The following is a 20,685-nucleotide window of genomic DNA, read 5'->3' on the forward strand; positions in this document are numbered from 1 at the left end:
TGCTTGGGGGGAAAGGTGCACATTAAGTAAAACCGAATACTTAAAAGTGCTGGTGAATTTTCATGAGAAGGAAAAAAGAGAATAATATTGCCAACTGATGCGGGAATGTGGCAAAGTCAACTTAAGACTGAAAAAAATAAGAAACTGAAGTTGAGGTCCAGCTCTGAGGGCCTTCTGGCGGTTCCCTCACTGCAAGAGGCCAAGGTACAGGGAACCAGACAGAGGGCCTTCTCAGTAGTGGCGCCCGCCCTGTGGAACGCCCTCCCACCAGATGTCAAAGCGATAAACAACTACCTGACATTCAGAAGACATCTGAAGGCAGCCCTGTTCAGGGAAGTTTTTAATATGTGACATTTTAGTGTATTTTTCATCTTTGTTGGAAGCCGCCCAGAGTGGCTGGGGAAACCCAGCCAGATGGGCGGGGTACAAATAATAAATTATTATTATTATTATTATTATTATTATTATTATTATTATTATTATATTATCATTCATCTTTAGGCTAGACCTGTTTCTTATTTCTATCTGCCACTTCCTGTCATCTGCTCTCACTATCTTACCACTGTTTTCTACCCTCCTCAGTGCACTATTCACCAAATGCAATATAACTAACATAACTAAAACATAAAATAAAAGAGTGACTAGCTTTTTCCAACAGTGCTGCTCAGCCTACCCTTGCCCACCCACAGGGCCCTGCTTCCTGCTCTCTGCAAGTGGAAGGAACGACCACACTTTCAGGGAGATAACGATCAAGTTACTCTCACAAAGACTGACAAACACAGCTTCACCAAATAATGGTTACAGATCAAACCTTTTCCTGAAGCTCCATACATCAAGATACACGTCAAAAAAGTCTATGCAATACGATCCAGTTCCAATCTTAAGGTGAGGGTTTGCTTTGAGTTTTCTCCATGTCCATGTCCATATTTTGGAAGGGTTGTAATTGCCTCTTATTTGCCATTCTGTAACAAAAAGGAGAAAAGAGTTATTAGGACAACATCTCAAAGTACCCTGGGTCTCCTCATATTTTTCTTGGTGCACCACATCATTTTAGGCAACAGCAATACCATACAAAGAGTCTATGGCAAATGAATTTTAAATTACGGCTCCAGATCAAAACTCTACCTTCTGGTGGGCTAGTCTGGAGGGTTAGAAGAAGAGACTATTGCCAATATGCAAGCAATAGTGTGCTGAAGCCTGAGGACCAACCAGGCTGAGGAAATAGAAGGCATGAACATGTGCAGAGTGCCCCTTTTTTGCCAATGTTGTCTTGGGGCTGCACACATCTTGGATCTAAAGGAGATTTTTTAAAAAAGTTCTCTGGGCTGCACTCTCCCATGTTTAAAAAAGGAGACCTGGGCATTCCTGGCCTCTCCCTCAATGCTCCATTCACAAAATGCAATATAAATAACATAACTTAAAAATAAAATAAAATAGTGACTAGCTTTTTTCCAACAACGCTGCTCAGCACTCCCCCCAAAAGTTCCCCCACTGGTCAAATCAATATTAATAAAAAGGGGTGAGGAAGCTACTTGTTCGGAGAGGCAAGGGAGCTGTCTAATTTTTTAGCAGACTGTGGCTCTGCAGCTTAATAGCTGGCTCTCCAAAGAAACATATGTGGGCATGCTCAGAAACTGAGGAATGATTCTGATTTGGCTTATCAGGGCTTCAAAGCCTTCCCTCCTGCCCACCATATTCTGCACAAAAGAGCCTAAAGCCTTGAATTTCCTTAAAGTAACAGGCCTAATTAAACCATATTGGTTGCATAACCAGAGATTTTGCTGGTAACTAATTCTAAATCACAGGGTCTACTCTAGAGGAAAATCCAAACAGCATCTAAATTTGCATCTTGTTTTCCTCAAATGCAAACAGGGGCTAAGCAGAATCAAAAGGGCAGGACCGGTGTGTGTGTGATTTTGGGGTTATTGGTGGGAATCCATGAGGACTAGGGCGGGGAATTCTCCTTGCACTTGTATATGTGTTTTTTTTATAAAAAAAATCCAGCTCTGGACTTAATTGACTTTACTGGATGACCTGAATTTACATGGTGATGTGTATTACTTCACTTACTTCAAAATGGGATAAGCAAGCCCTGCTGGGTTTAAGAGTCCTCTTGCCCATTCTGTAGGATGGGGTCCTGGACTTCTGTCTGCCACAATACTACTGTGGATGGGCTCTTGCTTTCTGTGTGCAGCTGGATGTCAAGAGGAAGCTGTGCTATAATACTCAGAAGAATGTAATGGAGTCTGGTGGGGAGGGAGTGGAGGGGAGAGATCTGTGTCTAAGATCCCTTCAGCTTTTTCTTTTGTGCTTTACAAATGTGAGAAAGAAAAAAAATGTTTCTGTCTGAACTTTTGAAAAATAAGGCAGTTTAAGCAATTCAAGTGGCAGAAAATTGAACTCCTTTACTTTTTTGACAGTAATTTAGCAAGTGGCATATAAAAAAATGCAGACTCTGTGAATCCCTGCATTTTCCACTTCAGAATGAGCAAACTGCATCGACTGAAAGACATTTTATTTGTGCTGTTTTCTCCCCAGGATAGTTTTACTGAAATAAAGCTGCTCTCATAAGTGTTTCACTGAATCAGAAGCAAATGGTGGCATGCAGGTGTTTGCCTGCAGATGATATTCTGTACAAAATAAAAAACTGAAGGTTTCTTGTTTATACTTGCTGTTTTGAGACAATGCCAAAAATTAACATTTCAAGTCAGTCCCATCCACCTTTTCTTGTCTCAGCATTATGAGGCACTCAGATTGATTATATGATCACATATGTCTTCTAAAGTAATAGGACCAACTTTTAAAAATGATCACAGACGATGCTTTTTTCATAATTGTTTCGTACTTTTTGTTTATCCCTAACTTCATTTTTAAATGGCTCAATATATTTCTCTTGGCTTACTCTTATTCTGGGGTATAGTTTGCTGTCTTCCTATAGGCATTTTAAAAGCATTAATTCTATCAATACACCCAAACCATCAATTGCTGATTAGCAAGAGCACAAACTTTTGTTATTTAGGTTAAAAGGATATGTCAGCACATATTTGTTAACTCTGTTTCCAAGCTCTATTGTTTAAAGCTTGTGTAGTCTCAATATTCTGACTGAGATGTGTGCATCGGTATGTGAAATTACTCTAGCTATTCTAGATCAGTTCGGATTAGGTATAAGAATGCGGGATAAAGAAAAGGATCAAAAGTGAACCAAGATAATTCCATTCCTCATGCTTTGGGTCCACACACCCTGCTGATTCCTTGGTCTGTGTCAGAGATGGGGAACCTGTGGCCCTTCAGATGTTGTTGGACTCCAACTCTCATTGGCCCCAGCTGACAGGATCAATGTTTTGATTGTGACTATTCTTCCACTCACTCTTCTGTTATGAGGGAGCTTCGCTGTAATGGCAGACTCCTCCCCATGTATGTTCATTAGAATGGGTTAGCGGTATCTGATGTCCATTATGACTAGTAAGGTGGAAGGCAGGAAGCCCAACAGCTGGTGGAGCTAGAGCCAGTGACAGGCAGAGCCAACCAATTCAAGTTTTGTCCTGATCCTCCTCCTTGCTGTGTTTTACAAGTACATAGAGTGCAAATTTGTGCCCCATGGCATATTATTTTGAGCATCATTTTATGCTTTGCATAGTCAGGTCTAAGGCCAATCTTTTCTTTCTTTCTTTAACTGGGAAGCGTAATGAATCATTTTGTTGGAACATCTAGTTCAGCATCCTTTTTACCACAACAACCAACCAGATTGGGAAGCCTGCAAGAGGACACCAGGGCGAGAGTTCCCTCCTGTTGTTGGTCCCCAGTAACTACTAGTTGAGAGCCATTAAGCCAAGCCATTTTATTCATATGACATTTCCCTCCTCAAAATACTCCTTAAAACATTCAAGAAAGCAAGAGGGTGCTAAAAATAGTTATTTAAATGTAGACTGAGGGGAGAGTCTGTGTTTATCTTCAGATGAACCTTGACAAACGCTCACTCTTAGATAACGCCAACTCTCGAATTTCAGGCATTTTGATTACCAAACAAGGCCTTTTTCAACCTGCTGCACTAATTGTCATTCCTGATATGAAAATAACTGACTGTCACAAAAGCTTCTTTCTCTTGCATAATAACTTTTGACAACCTTGTGACATTTGACATAACGCTTACACAAGGGTGACTGACTTCAAAATGTCAACTGATTGTTCAGAATTAATAATGAAGGACTACTTTTAATTATAGTTTCACCGGTTCAAGCCAATCTACTTGTCTAAGATAATTAATTCAATTTTAAATGGGACTGAGACATGGAAAAGAGAACTCAGAACCATACTGAAAGTGCTACACAATCCTAGAGAAAAAGTAGAGCTTTAAATTCAATAAATAATAATATACAATTTTTAACAATTATTCATAGCAACTCCAGAGAATGTTTTGAATTGCCAATTATTGTGCAACAAATTATGCAAAACTGAAAGAATCTTTCTTCATTTGTAAGCACTCGGTCAAGGCAAGATTGTAACAATTTACTGTGGATTGTGTCTGTGCTTTTTATTTCTCTCTGTAGACTGTGGTAAAAAAAATAAATACAGCTCCTATGTGAAGAATTCTCAGTGCAAAATAAGGGATGCATCATCAATTTGATTATTTTCTCATGGAGTTCAAAAAACGAGCATTGCCTTCCAACCAGAAGATACATTGGGGGGCAGGGAGAGGCATGAAAATGAATATTGCTTTTCTCCTGCAAAATGAATTGCTGCTTAAAGTCTGTGTGATCTATTATAGAATGGATGCATTTACAAAGGTAAAATTCTAGAAGCTCAACGCTGCTATTTTCCAGCTACATTTTATGCCCTGCCTGTCCCTCAGGACTGAAGTGAGGCATACAAAGTGCTGTCCCCCTCCCCATTTATCCCCATACCAACCCTGAATTGTTAGTCTGAGAGTTATTAGCCCAAAGTCACCCCACAGTCTTTATGACAGAATGGGATTTGCACCTTTGACTGGCACTCTAAGACATCGTGCTACCTGGGCTTTCAGTCTGTGAATGAATATGGTGGAGACTTAGGGGGAGGGAAAGTGAACCTGGTGGGCCTTTAGACCCCCTCCTCCCGACCAATGAAATCAGGTGCATAGACTGGTTTGACAAGAATGGCAGATATAGGTGAGGCAACTTTGGACTGATCTAAATATTGAGCTGTAGTCCCGAGTGAGAAGTTTCTCGGTGATTTTAATGGCCGCTAACAGATTTACAGTGAAGGGTAAACCAAGTTCACTGTCACATTATTATCTTGAGTTCTCACCTTGTTAACTTGATTTACCCTTCACGGCAAGCCTGTCGCCAAAAATAATCAACAGCCTTACCTAGAAAACTATCTCACTGGCCCAATGTGGTAGGGATGTATCCTAAAATTTTTCTGCTGCTTCTACTACTACTGTCTATGAGTAGTATACTGAATCAGAGCACTGATGATACATTTTGTTCAGGACTGTCTTGGAAGCTAGGAGGAGGTCTCCAAAACTGAATCTGGGGTGGAATCTAGACACATATTAAAAATATATTGAATTTAGGAGCAATGGAGAACTTAAGAAACAACAATGGAAAACCAGCTCCGCCCAAGGTATGATGGAGAACAGCAACAACAGACAAAAGATAGACAGTATACAGTACAAAGACAGGAAGAAACACTATGGACAGAATAAGAAGAATAAAAACATACTTTGAATGGTTCACCTGTAGTATTATAAATAATTTAATGTGTTAATGTGAATGGAAGTCGTTAGAATTGCAGCTGTGGTATAAGGGTTTGTTTTTCTGACTAGTGGGTAATTGAAACTAATAATAATAATAATAATAATAATAATAATAATAATAATTTATTATTTGTACCCCGCCCATCTGGCTGGGTTTCCCCAGCCACTCTAGGCGGCTTCCATAGAAACCAAAAATACACTAAAATATCACAGATTAAAAACTTCCCTAAACATAATAATAAATATAATAAACATAATAAGATTATGGAAAATAGAAATTATGTAAATCATCAAACCATTAACTCTAGCATGTGTGTGTGGGGGGCACATAAATAGTATAATTTGGCATTTGAAAGATTGGCATTACTAATTATATTATAATTTGTTATTGACATAATGAGGCTTTTATTGGAGTATTGTAATTGAAAACCAATAAAAAATATTATTAAAAAATAAAGAAAAATATATTGAATTTGCCATAGCTCACCATTGCCATCTAGTGCCACATTTGTATAACACACTTTACAACACACTTAAAACATTTTATTTGCAGCTGTATAGCTGAGTCTTAGGACTTGGTCTATGCTAAACATGATGTGCTCCACTCTTGAGCTATGTCCCCACCTGAATTCAATGTAATTTACTCCCAAGCTACATGTTCACAGAATCATAGAACTGTACAGTTGGAAGGGACTCATATTCCTGCAATGCAGATCACAGTTCTACTTATTTTTTTAAAAAATGCTGTGTGTGCCGTGATGCTTCTGACCTTGTCAGCTGCAGGTACGATCTTGTTGTAAGGGTGGAAACACCTGCTTGAATTTTGATTGCATTACGTTCTCAGCATCTTTCAGATCATGTCATGTTCCTTTCTTCCACTTTGTATTTACCGTGTCATCACCTAAATGTCTGGCATAGCTCTCTCCTATGAAGACTGCACTTATTTTGTGTGGAGGAGGAAGCTTCTCTTTAAAAAGCGAATTGTAACAGAGAATCCGTTATTCTAATAGAGAAGTCCTAAGTGTGTTGACTCAGAAGAGAGTCCCACTGAGTACTTAACTCCCATGTAAGTGTGTAGAGGACTTCAGCCTAAATCGGACAGCTGGGTGTGCTTCAGCTGTGTTTGCTCTCAGTTCCCCAACCCCCCAAGATCTCTGCCCATATATTTCAAAAGGAGATGCCTTTTGTGTGATTCCTCTGTAAGCAGTGAGGCCAGAAGACATCAGTGGCACAGTAAGGTCATGTAAGTGGATTGGGAAAAATATATATAGATACTGGAATCTGGGGTTAGAGCATGACTCTTCACAGCAGTAATTCTGCAACACCCGTGCAACTGGGAGGACTCTCTCAGGGACTGTGGATGCATTGGGTGTCTGTGCAACAGGTAGGCACTCCACTGCAATATCGTAACCCTCTTCAGAGGGCCAGGTTGTTGACTGCTTACACTGTCTGCCTTTAAAGCACAGTATGAAGTAAGGATGGGGAAATGATTCTAGACCAATGAATAGCTTGCCTGGGTGTACTTAAGATGTTGATAAGGGCAAAAATGTGAGGGAAGAAAGTCTGAGAGCCTTGCTACAATCACTATTTGTCATTATGTACACTATGCTCCTAGGGATGTGGGTGGCGCTGTGGTCTAAACCACAGAGCCTAGGGCTTGCTGATCAGAAAGTCGGGGGTTTGAATCCCTGCGACGGGGTGAGTTCCCATTGTTCGGTCCCTGCTCCTGCCCACCTAGCAGTTTGAAAGCACGTCAAAGTGCAGGTAGATACATAGGTAACGCTGCAGCGGGAAGGTAAATGGCGTTTCCATGTGCTGCTCTGGTTCGCCAGAAGCGGCTTAGTCATGCTGGCCACATGACCCAGAAGCTGTCTGTGGACAAACGCTGGCTCCCTCGGCCTATAGAGTGAGATGAGCACCATAACCCCAGAGTTTTCTGAGATTGGACCTAACGGTCAGGGGTACCTTTACCTTTACCCTATGCTCTTACAGTATATGTTATATCCCTTTCAATCAGTATTATGGTCTTGTCTGAAAGGTTCAGACTTTCAAAGTGCCTCTTGCCCATTCCTGTTCCCTTCCCCCACCATATTTTTGTAGTGTTTTAAAATGATGGTTTCCAGCTTTTGAGCTTTGTCCTCTTCTGGCGAGCCACAAGTTCTTAGTTGCCTAGCAGTTGGCTTATCCATTCCATTGTCCTTTCCTGAATTCATGTCAGTGGTCATTCTTTACAGTCCTCTGCAGACCCTCCTTCCAATAACAACGTTACAGCTGATTTAGTTCACCACTCATTATAGGCTGTACTCCTGGGTTCTGTACAGCAAACAGAAATGGCTGCTCAACTCTCCCCATTATTTCATATGCATTCTCTGTTGTGAAAGTGGTTAACTAAATTAGTTTTGCCTTTGCTGCAGTGGTCTACATGAGGCTGGCCTTCCATCCTTGCTTACAGCGCACAGCCATCTATTTGAAGGAGTCCTCTATTGAAAGGGCTGCCTGATCTGAATCCATTCTAAAGATAAAAAGCCATAAGGAGGAAGAGCAGGGGCCTTGAAGTTGCCCATCAACTACTAGAGCCTCAACAGGCACACCTTTCACATGGGAACAGCCTACCACACAATAGTGAGATGCATTGTTTTTATACTTACATAGTAAATTAGTGTATGCAGGTTTTATTGAAATTTGTCCTCTTTTGCCTTATTTTTTGGTGATGTGTTTCCTCTTTCTGGGGAGGGGCACAGAGGTGCCAACTTCTCAAGATGATTGAGGGGGGTCAAAGTGACGTCCTGATGTCATGCGTGTGACATTGTGAGGAGCCAGGCGGCAGAGCCAAATGCCCTCTGAACATTAAGGGAGACCAGCTCCCTCAAAAGAATAAAAATAAATAAATAGAGACCCCCAAAACTGCCTTGGCCCCTTGGAGCTGGCACGCATAAGTGGCTACCCTGGTCTTTGCCAGAGATTGTATTGTTAGGGCAGTCACATGGGTTGTTCTGTTCACTGGTACAAACTGAGTAGTACAAATGCTTTTGAAACCAACTCTTGAAACTCCTTGGGAAATCTTGACTTAGCCTGTTGCATAGGGAGAGCCACCACCTTTTGCCTGGTGTCCTTGAAAACACTGCAGTAAAGGCGTAATAACCATGGGCAGCGTAATACGGATGACACCTCCTCCTCCTCTGCCTAAGAAGTGGAATAATTGAGCCCTAGAGGTCTGGGTAATGATTCACTTTATTAGAAGATACAGCTGAAAAAGATAAAATTAATGGGCTTGCTGTTCCATGTGAAGATCAGATGTGTTGTCTGAATTACTAAAGCACCCTCATTTCCAGAAACATTTATTCTGCTATCATTTTGTGTCAAACGTGTTATTACAATTAGCCACCGTGCCAACTTCAGAAATTCAGTGATATTTATTGCCTGATTTTTCAGACTTCTGAAGTGACGAAGGGAAATAGTGAAACCACTCAACTTGTTTATTCACATCATTTTTCTTCTGCTATACCTGATAATGAATTTATTTCATCTTGAGGAAGAGTGAGACAGTTAATTTCACTTTATCGCCTAAGTTTCAATGTATCATTTGACAAAAGGTGACATGTCTATAATTCTTACTTTGATACTTCTGTGGAACAATTAATTTCAATCAAAGACTAATATGATGCCTTTTTGCACAATATCCTTCACGATACATACAATTTATATTTATTTTCTTTCCTAGTCTCAGGTCCAAGTTAGATAGGTCACAATTCTAACATACAAAATATGTTAAGTGCAATTGGCTGTAAGAATTGCCCCCTTTTCTGATCATATCAGAACTTTTGAGTAGTGTTTCACATTGCAGGTGGCATCAAAAACACTCTTGAGCAGTTCCACTTGTTTCTAAAGGTCTTAGAGGGGTGGTGATGAATAATCCCCCCCATACTTAAAAACTTCTCTGTGCATGATTCAATTATGTGCCCCCACACCCACCCACCAACAATCTCAAAATGTGTATCTGAGGCCACTGTAAATAATGACATGAACTAGTCATCAGTTTCCATAAGGAAACAGTTAACATCTCACTCTTCTTTTCAAAGGTTGCTTTCAGGCATCTTGGTTAATGAACATTCATACATATTTATTTGCACAGAATTTCTGCGGAGATTAGACAGTGTTGACTATTTTTGATCATTCTATTAATTGCTAAATTGCTGTTTTTATACAATACTATACACGGGTGGCACTGTGGGTTAAACCACAGAGCCTAGGACTTGCCGATCAGAAGGTCGGCGGTTTGAATCCCCGCAATGGGGTGATCTCCCGTTGCTCGGGCCCTGCTCCTGCCAACCTAGCAGTTCAAAATCACATCAAAGTGCAAGTAGATAAATAGGCGGAAAGGTAAACAGCGTTTCTGTGCACTGCTCTGGTTCACCAGAAGCGGCTTAGTCATGCTGGCCACATGCCTGCTGGCAACCCCAGAGTTGGTCACGACTGGACTTAATGGTCAGGGGTCCCTTTACCTTTACCTTATACAATACTATTCTATCATTTTTATGTTGTATTTCTGTATATGGAAAGAATTTGAGATATTAAGTGGTTTAGAAAGGCTTTTAAATAAATAAACAAATAAATACTGATATTTTTTTTTTTTTGCAGGGAGATTATACAGTGCTGTGTCAAGCAAGAGCCAACCTATACTTTCCACTGCATTTCACCATCACTTTCCTCATCACAAAAAAGTCTGCTCTTTGGTGGGATACGGAGTTAGTGTAGCAGCTCTGCCCCACCTGGTGAGCCAGTTGCTCACTGCATCTCTGCCTGGCAAGCAATGAAGTGATAGCTAAGAGGAGGCGGCAGCGGTGGCAGCAATGGACTCATTGAGGGATGGTGGCCCTGGTGGTGATCTTGCCAAAACGGCCCCCAAAACCTGGAGGCAACTTTGCAGATGCCACTTTCCACCTCGCAGGTGCCACTTTATGATCTGAACCTTGTGAGATACCATTCTGTTCTTTAAAAATCTTTAATATCCATAGGAAGCAACTACAGGAAAAGCAGGATGAGGCAAGACTACACCGAACCCTCTCACTCAGGTTTTAAAAAAGCAAGTAGGCTGGCGTGTAGGGCTTATCAGATAAAGCAGATGCTTCTTCTATAAATCAGTTTTATGTATTTCACAGGTCATTGGAGACATCGAAGGCAATTCCTGCTGTACTGGGAAACAACACCCTGCCCGGCTTACAGGATGTGATAGAGCTTAAGCTGACTGTGCCCTCCCACTTTTGTCGATCATTATCCACTTTCATTACTGTTCTTTAATGTGGAATACATTGATAGCTAAGTATAACATATGGGGGAGGTGTAGCATAGTTACAGCCTTATGATACGTTAATGATTACGAAGAACACAGTGACCACTGCATGCATCAGGGAGAACGGGAAAAGGTATTAAAAGAACCACAGTAAACTTCAAGGTTGGATGACAAAGCCATTAAGATGAAAAAGATCACAGCCAGTGGTTATGAGTCTCATGCTTTGCATTCCTCCCCCCGCCCCTGAAGTGGGTGGAATTACTGCTGCATACACCATGATTACCATTTCTAATATTGTCTACAAGTCTGCAGTGTGTATGGTGTGTAGGCATTTTGCTAGCACTAAATGACATGCGCCCCTTTCCCAAATCAAGGTACACAGTACACATGGACAACCCAGTTATTTTGGCATCTGAGGCAGAAAATCCAACATGCGCCTCTCCCACACTTTGACGTCATCCTATGCATCTAACAGGGAAATTATCACACCCCGGGAGCTAAGCAAACTCTGGAGCGCTTGTGTTAAACAGAATGTGCGCAGTAGCAGTCAGTGGTGGCTTTGCTTTCTTGCCTTCTGGACACTGAGTGTTGCTGCCAGTTCCAGAAAGGGGCAAGGCAGAGAAAGGGGGGCAAGGCAGAGACAATGGCAGACCCAATCTAATGCTTGGAAGACAGGTGAGCAACACTGTGCTCCCCACCAATTGCTACTGAATGTGTGGGATTACCCACAAAGAATGTAACCTGTTTCTTGAACGGGTCCTGATGTGTATTGTACAAGCATTAAATATAAATAAAATTACTTATGAGGATTTTTTTTAATAAGCATATAGTTTTCTTTAAAATATCATAATGATAATAATAAGCAGATACGGTATGAGAGCATAGAATATTTACAAAAGACACAATAGTGGTAATTGTATTAAGCAGAAACACATTTCAAAAGCTTTCCAAGGATCCTCAAGGAGCTAACCTTCCCTTAAAAGGTCTTTCTGAGCTTGTTCCAAAGGAAGAGGATGAGAGAAGCCAAGATGATGTGAAGGACTAAGGTGCGGTCATGGTGGGCGGCTAACTTGTGGTTCCCGAGATGCATTTGGGCGTGAACCCATCAGCCCTAACCAACATGGTAAGTGGTCAGGATGATGGGAATTGTCGTCCAACAATGTCTGGAGGATGGCAGGATAGCAACTCCTGGGCTACAGTGTCAAAAGAGTCAATTTTTCTCTGAAATGACTACAGTGGTACCTTGGGTTACATACGCTTCAGGTTACATACGCTTCAGGTTACAGACTCTGCTAACCCAGAAATAGTACTTCAGGTTAAGAACTTTGCTTCAGGATGAGAACAGAAATCGTGCTCTGGCGGCACGGCAGCAGTAGGAGGCCCCATTAGCTAAAGTGGTGCTTCAGGTTAAGAACAGTTTCAGGTTAAGAATGGACCTCCAGAATGAATTAAGTACTTAAACCGAGGTACCACTGTATCTCTAAACTCATATAGGTAAAGGTAAAGGGACCCCTGACCATTAGGTCCAGTCGCGAACGACTCTGGGGTTGCGGCGCTCATCTCGCTTTGTTGGCCGAGGGAGCCGGCGTACAGCTTCCAGGTCATGTGGCCAGCATGACTAAGCTGCTTCTGGCGAACCAGAGCAGTGCACGGAAACGCCGTTTACCTTCCCACCAGAGTGGTACCTATTTATCTACTTACACTTTGATGTGCTTTTGAACTGTTAGGTGGGCAGAACCAGGGACTGAGCAACGGGAGCAAACCCCGTCACGGGGATTCAAACTGCCGACATTTTGATCGGCAAGCCGTAGACTCTGTGGTTTAGACGACAACACCACCCTCATCCCTTGTTCTAAACTCATATAGGTCAGTATTAATCTCTAATTTTTATATACATCTTGGAGCATCGCTCTTAAATAATGAATTGTCTGAAGTCTAGTTTTATCATCTACATGTCAGACATGTCATCTACATGTCAGTGAGTTTTCACTAAAATTCCAAGCAAAATCTTGACTTTAGACAGTGTTTCAATTCTCTACCTGTGACCGGCAATTTACCTGCTTTGAAGCCCTGATAATATTTCCACTATGTGTTCATCTTGTCATGTTAGCAAGCAGTGTTAACAATATTAGCTTAGCCAAGTTCCTTCCTCTTAAAGTATTTCTCTGCTCTGCTGGAAATAGGAATATATCAGGTGAACTGCAGATGAAAAAATATCTAACCTAAGCTAAGAAGAAACAGTTGGCTGCAAAGAACAGGATGGAAAAGGCAAAGAGGAGAGTTTATATCACACTTAATAGGAAAGCGAATATAATACATTTTCATCTTTTCTCTTAATATTACTATGAGATCACAGGCACCAATCCAGTAATGAAGCAAGGCATCTAGAATTTATGAAGTCCATCCTAAACTAAATGGAACGATGCACGAAGCATTAGAAGAGTGAACTCTGGCAACACAAACAATCTATTTTCCTCTAATATCCAGGACACTTGCAGTAAAAATGCAAAAATAATAAATAACAATTTCCCGTCCTTTCGTGACATCCAAAATCAGCTGCCTTAAGCAGCCCACCTCACTTTGCCTAATAGGGAAGCCCGGCCTTGCTAACCTGTCAGTTTGTCTTTGTGGAAACTGAATTTCACAGCTATGTAGCAATGAAGTAGATTTTGAAAATCTGCAAACTTTTAGTATTATTTGGAATAGGAAGTTGCGAAGCCATATAAATACACAAATCTAAATGTCCCTTTTAGTTATAGAGATATTTCTAGCCTCGGCTTAAACAGATCTGGAGGAAGAGAATCAGCACAGCCCGCAGAAGCCCGTTTCCAACGTCAAAACAACTACTAGCATTATTATTCATTGTTTATTATTAATTAAATTTCTATACTGCCCTTCATCTGAGGATCATAGGGAGGTTGACAATATAAAAACTATTTTTTTAAAAAAAAAACATAACAAAGTGTTAGTAAGTTTCCTCTCATGTTTTGCTGAAATCTGTTTTCTTGCCATGCCCACACATTCTTTCTACCCCTGCACTCTGAAACAACAGGGAACAATTTCATAAGAATCCTAACCCCTGTTATGTAGGGGGCGTTTGGATTTGGTGGAGGTGTCTCTCTGCCCATCTCTCCCAGTTCAGCTGGCCTCCACTGGCAGATTGAGGCAAGCATGACTCCATTGGTGCCATGCCTCCTGTTTCCAACCACTGAACATGTGGTAAGGCAGGGACGAGGACGTGGGTGACGCTGTGGTCTAAACCACTGAGCCTCTTGGGCTTGCTGATCAGAAGGTCAGCGGTTTGAATCCCCGTGATGGGGTGAGTTCCCGTTGCTCTGTCCCGGCTTCTGCCAACCTAGCAGTTCGAAAGCACGCCAGTGCAAATAGATAAATAGGTACTGCTGTGGCAGGAAGGTGAACAGCATTTTTGTGTGCTCTGGTTTCCGCCATGGTGTTCTGTTGCACCAGAAGCGGTTTAGTCATGCTGGCCACATGACCCGGAAAGCTGTCTGTGGACAAACGTCGGCTCCCTCAGCCTGAAAGCGAGATGAGTGCCGCAACCCCATAATCACCTTTGACTGGACTTAATCATCCAGGGGTCCTTTACCTTTTTACGTTTACCTGAGGCAGGGGCATTCTGAAGGCAGGGAGAAGGGTGGCCCAAAGTGGCACAAAATCCATTGCATCCCAAGTTGGTCTTTACCTTCTATTGTGGTGATCTGCAGATGCTGCCATGGCCTGCCACTCAGCAAAGACCTGTGTGTGTGTGGTGTGTGTGTGTGTTGGATTCTACCCTTCTCTACTTTTGCATGACAGGCCTTCAGATATTTGAAAATAGCTACATGTGTCCCTTAACCTTCTCTCCTTCAGGCTAAATATACCCTGAATGGGCAGATTTTATGATAGTTGGGATGGTGCCATTCCACTGGACATTAAGATCTAGTGCAGACAGAAGGAGTTGTTAATTTTGGTTCTCTTATTATTCTAACTTTAAATTCAGTTCACATATCTGCAGCAGTTTGTGAGGTTGCTTTTTTAAAAATCCCTATTAAAATTCAGCATTTTAGTTTGAATTTCTCTTACGAAACACATTTTTGTAAGCCATTTCAAACAATGCACGTATTTTTGCAAGCAAATTATTTTAATATAAAAAATGGCTGTCGTTTTCACTTGTATATTCTTTTGCATGCACACTTTCCTCTCACATATGCTATTTTATAAGCATTGTTTGTTTGGAGAACCACAACAAAAATTCAAATATGTGCAAATTTTGAAAGGAGTATTCAAACCCTGCCTTATGTTGGCGATGTCTTTCTTAATTTTGAAATCTTATGTTTATTGTGTCTTTGTTTTAGTTTATTAGAAGCTGTTTGGAAGGCAGAAAAATGATATATAATAAATTTAAACTTTTTTTTTAACCAATATGCACATAAAAACATGTTAACATATGACTTCAAGCTGAGAGTGATGTACATGCAACTGAGAATGCTCAGGGGGTGTTGCATTTTGTCCAGATGGCAGGTGGATTTTAGCAGCCTAAAATGAAATCTGGTGATCAAAAGGTTAAATCTGAACATTTGCCACTGGAAACCTTAGTGCCAGTGATTTCCATCTTCCATATGGATGTGAAAGCTGGAAGCTGACCAACGATACAGAAAAATAATCTAAATGCTTTGGAAGGCAAATGTCTCAGAAAAGAGCTAAGGATTAAATGGGATGAATTCATAGCAGATGCCAAGAATCACCAGAGAGTTTCCTGACCCTTTATTTTCAAAGTCATCCAGAAAAGATGGAAATCACTGGCAACATGTTTTCAGAATGGAGCTAAAGCCTCTGCCATAAGATGCTACAGGATCTGCCATAAAATGGATAGATTGGGCTAACATTGTTTGTGCCCTATGCCAAGCTGTGGGCAGACAGGCTTGTATAATCTACGTTATACTAAAATCCCAAGATCATTCGCAAAAGGTAAACACTTAGAATCTGTGGTTTTGTCTAAAGTGTTGGACAGAACTGGATTACAAGTCAGGCTTTGTTTTCTCAGATAAATAGGGGCGGGCGGGAGGATGGACTATCTTTTCATCTTTATCCTTGAATCCTAAGTCAGCAACTTTATCTCAGTGCCCAAGATTCTGCCTTAGTCTGCAATGTCCATTGTAGGCTGAATATATACACAGAATTTATGTGTATAACATCCAGCCTTATATAGTTCTACTTTAAAAATTATTTTTCTTGGCCCAATCATTCCCTAACTTGTGTAACATCTTGTCTGATGAAAAATTTTGGAGAACTCAAACACTTGCCACATTTTTGAGACTTTCTGAATAGTCCTAATAAAAGTACGCAACTATGGACCACAAAATTCAGGCACTCAGAATGGCGAAAATGAACTGAGCTTATAGTCCTCCCACTCCAAAATCTATTGCGTGGTGCCCTCTGCAATCTTTCTTCATTTGATTAGTATAATTTTTTGGATGGGTGGCGGTCATTTTGCTGTTGCTGTTTTTAAACTTTAGCGAGTCAGAATTCCTTGCTGATCTTCAAATAATCAGAGATCTAGCAGTATATCTGAGTGTGTTTTCTGCCTACTTTTCCAATGGCTGACAAATCAAAAAGACCCAGAGAAGCTGAGGAACAAAGAGAGTTAAGATAATACTATGACACAGAAGTGCTGTTTTGTTCTCACCCTTTTGTTCTACAGCTAGCCTCCACAAAAGTCTGGCTTGGATTCAAAGATGCTCTTGGTGAACAGAAGGTAGTTCTTGTGGAAGAGTAGCTTCTGGGGTTTTCTCCACCCTCAGATTTCCAGTTCTCACTACAGACCCCTATGCTTGTCTGAAGGGTTCCTCAACCCTCAGGAGAAGGTCTGGGGAAATGGTCAGAGGAGATGCAGCTGGAAAGTCCCATTCTGTGAATGGAAGTCCACTCAGGCCAGTTGTGATCTTAGCCTGTGCTCACAAGTGTGCACAATGTTAAATTAGTTTAAGAGTAGAACAGAGGAAGCCATTGTGATGCTCTCCTGATGCTGCTGGACCACAACTTCTGTTATTTCTGACCGCTGGCCATGCTGAATGAAACTGATGAGAACTGTAATAACATCTGGAGGACACCATGTTGACTGCCTCTAGATTAGACAATTAATTTTAGTGAGAATATAGTCCATGCTGACAGACAAAATTATTCAACTGTTTTAAACAATAGGAAATCCGTTTACAAGAGCCATGGCAGAAAAGAGGACCCTCCCACCCGCAATATTTAATATCTAACCTCTTTCTGATTTGGATATTCATTTATTTGTCTTTTAAAAGATCAATTTACATGTATAAAGGAAAGTGCATCGCAAAAGCAAAATGTTTTACAATATACAGAGGAAAGGTTCTGTATAATAGCATTTTGTACATCAACAAATCCATCCTACAACTAAAAAGGGTAAGAAGTTAAGGCCGGAAGGGGAATAAAAAGCAATCATGCTTCTATGCACTGCTCAAAACAGCCAGATGATTTAGAGCACAATCAACACGAAGAACTTTCTGAATGAGAATGCTCATGTTTAGTTATGATTTTATTCCCTTGTGTCCCAGCCTAAATGGGAAGCAACATTATACCTCTCCAATTTAAAACACCCAACAGAGGAAGCCGCAAATCTCTCACAGGAGACATTTCATTTTCCTATGCACAAGCCGGAGCAGTTGGAGCGGACCGATAAATTGTAACTCATCCAATTACCTACTTCCATGCAGCATCCTTGTGTCATACTGCAAATAAAATAAAATACAGACAGACTAAACTGTGGCTTTTCCTGGAGGTCTGATTAGACTTAGCATATAAAAAGAAGCTCCCTACATGCAACTTCTTCAATTTTACATTCCCTCCTTTTCAGGATGCAATTGCTGCCTCTTGGCTCCTTTATTGGACCCTGTTCTAGGTTTTCCCTAGAAAAAGATATTCTGCTCTTCAATAGGCTTGAAGTATCAACTTGGAGCTATAGAGTGGAAATCACTGTTGCACTATGTTAGCCTAGAATAAAAGAAGTTTGGGGCTGGGAGAGTATGTTGGTAGTTTCAAATACCTGATGAACCTGGGCTGAAAGAGAATGTGTTCTTTCAACTTGTCCTGATGGGAATTTGCCATCTTTGTAGCTTTCCCCCGATTTCTTTCCAGCATATCATCCTACTTAAACTGCAGTGTCCAGAACTGAATGTGGTACTTTCAGATAAGTGTCATTAATTCCTTCCCACTACTCTGAGTCATTATGCAGTGGTGAGAACCATGTCTTCCTTCCTATAGCTAAATGCAGCCCCCTCTGAAACCTGCCTTACTGCTTGCTTAAATCAGCTGAAGAAAACGTAACAAGAATAATGAACCACTATTTCTTTTTTTTTAAAAATGGTATCCTGGGGCTACTTACCACCCTGTCCTTAATGCACACTAATGCATAATTTGCAGTTCTATATAGCTGCAAATTGAATGAAATATGCAGAGTATGTTCATGATTAAGATTTAATGACAGATTAGGGTTCTTAACCAGCTCTAAATCTTTTCATGGAAGACCTTTCTCCCCATGAGGATGCCTTAAATAATTTCCCTGCTTAGCAGTTAACAGACACACCTTAATTTTTACCCCAAGGTATTATTAGTAAAGGTTTGCATAGACCTCTACGAATCCTGCTGTAAGATGTCATGCAAGTTGGGGAACAGAAGGAACCGCTCTTCTTACTTTCTATATCTTTGTAAATGACCTTGGATGGCATAGTTGGAAGAAGCTAAGATTTTTCACATAGCAATTTTTGTGGCAATCTTGATGCTAAATGCAGATTCCAGTATTGCCATTAAGATGCCAACAGTGAAATAACACCGTGGCTTTAATATGGTTATCAGGGAATTCCCCTGGATCCTACTGGCTTTAGTTACTCAGATCAGTTCACAAGCCTTAAGCTTCCCAAACTGTGGTCTGCAAACCTCTAGTGGCCCATGGGCTTCATTCATTGTAGATCTGCGGCATATCTACAAATTTGTGTTTGAAGTTGGGAGACAGTCCGTCCAGTGCAGTCATATCGATTTTTAAAGTTTGGCTTCTTTATTTCTTATATTGTATTTTCTTCTATTACACTTTTGAATTATATGGAATTCAATTCAATACAAACAATGCATTACAATTGGCACAATAGGCAGAAAAATGGCTGACCCTCCAAGTGTCCCTATTTTCCAGGGATGTCCCTGATTTAGAGAAGCCATCCTGGTTTCTGATTTCCTCCCAGAATGTCCCCCTTTTCCTTAGGATGTTCCTCTTTTAATTGGAGAAATGTTGGAGGGTTAGGCATTATCCAACCCCTGAGTTGTCTGAAGGCAATCCTGTATAGGGAAGTTTTTTTTAATGTTTAATGTTTCATTATGTTTTTATATATGCTGGAAGCTTCCCAGAGTGGCTGAGGCAACCCAGTAAGATGTGTGGTGTATAAATAGTAAAATTATCATGATGGAATGGTTCGTCCCTATTTTTGTCAGAGAAATGTAATTTTCAAGTCCTTGCATGGGGGAAAGTTTGGGAACCATTGCTGTAGAGAATTCAAGATATGCAAAATCCGGCAGTAATAAACTGTAACTGAGGCAGAATTATTTTTCTGAACTGCCTGATATATATACACCTAACTAGGAAGAAATAATCACTGTTTTTACACTGCAGAAAAAAAGCTGATGATTCATACACATTAGCCCCATACTGAGATTTTACTTATGCATTCTCCAAATGCCAGAGGAAGGGGGGGGGGGCAGACAGGCTACTGAGTAGCCAAGTCTCCTACATCTCTCTGGCTGACAAGTCCTGCCCTCTGGTGTCTGCATGTACAATACAGACATCTGTAGGGATGGAGCCTTCATGCCTGCAGCTATGCTTGCAAAGGCTTCCATGCAAAGATTTTGTGGAAACCTTTTGCTTGCACATCTGAATGCATGAACAATCTGTTCCTACAGGTATTCACACTGTATGCGCAGGCACCAAGGAGTGTAGTTAATTGTCACAGCCTGGCCCACCCTCACATGCTCTGAGAACACATGAGAGCAACTTCTGAGGAGGACTGTAGTCAGGGCTGGCTTACCCATAGGCGTGAGGGGTCCGGGCCACATGGGTGCCGGGCTCTCAGGGGAACCAGGCCGAGAGTCCAAGGCTGAGATTTGGTGTCTGGGGATTGAAGAGACAGGCCAGCCAACAGCTGCTGCTGAGCAGAGCAGAGCCTGTCGGAGCGCCGCAGCCTTTCTGCGGACGCTGATGCAGCTGGCTGGCTCCACCCTCCTGTGTGCTCGGGATTGGCGGGCTGTTGAGAGACCCACCCACCCAGCACACACCCACTGCTCACACGAGGTGCGCAGCTCCCCTCCCAGGCCTCTGCGGGGACTGCTCTCCTCTCTCCACCCGCAGCGGCATGGGAGAGAGTTGGATCCAAAGCTCAACAATTGTGAGCTGCCCCCTAAAAAAAGCTCAATAACTTTGGCCTGCCTCCCCCCCCCAAATTGGGGGCGCTGGGCAGTTTTTTGCACCCCGGTGCCGCATATGTTAAAAACGGCCCTGACTAAAGTGCAGATTTAAAACTTAGGTTATTAATGCCCTATGACTGTTACTTAGGTTAGTTCCTTCGCCATAAGATGCAGCTTAACAGATTGCAGC

General features: G+C 41.4%; 1 protein-coding gene across 3 annotated transcripts in view; it reads right to left on the reverse strand.

Annotated features, from left to right (window-relative positions):
* Window positions 1–20,685, reverse strand: part of HTR1F (5-hydroxytryptamine receptor 1F) — a 98,306-nt gene that overhangs the window by 6,279 nt on the left and 71,342 nt on the right. For all 3 annotated transcript variants that reach the window (XM_083439280.1, XM_083439282.1, XM_083439281.1), the window contains exon 2: window positions 812–962. The gene's annotated coding sequence lies outside the window, so the exon portion shown is untranslated. The remainder of the gene's footprint in view (window positions 1–811; window positions 963–20,685) is intronic.

This window comes from Podarcis tiliguerta (genome assembly GCF_965153285.1).
Source record: "Podarcis tiliguerta genome assembly, chromosome: 4".
Classification (NCBI taxonomy): Eukaryota; Metazoa; Chordata; class Lepidosauria; order Squamata; family Lacertidae; genus Podarcis; species Podarcis tiliguerta.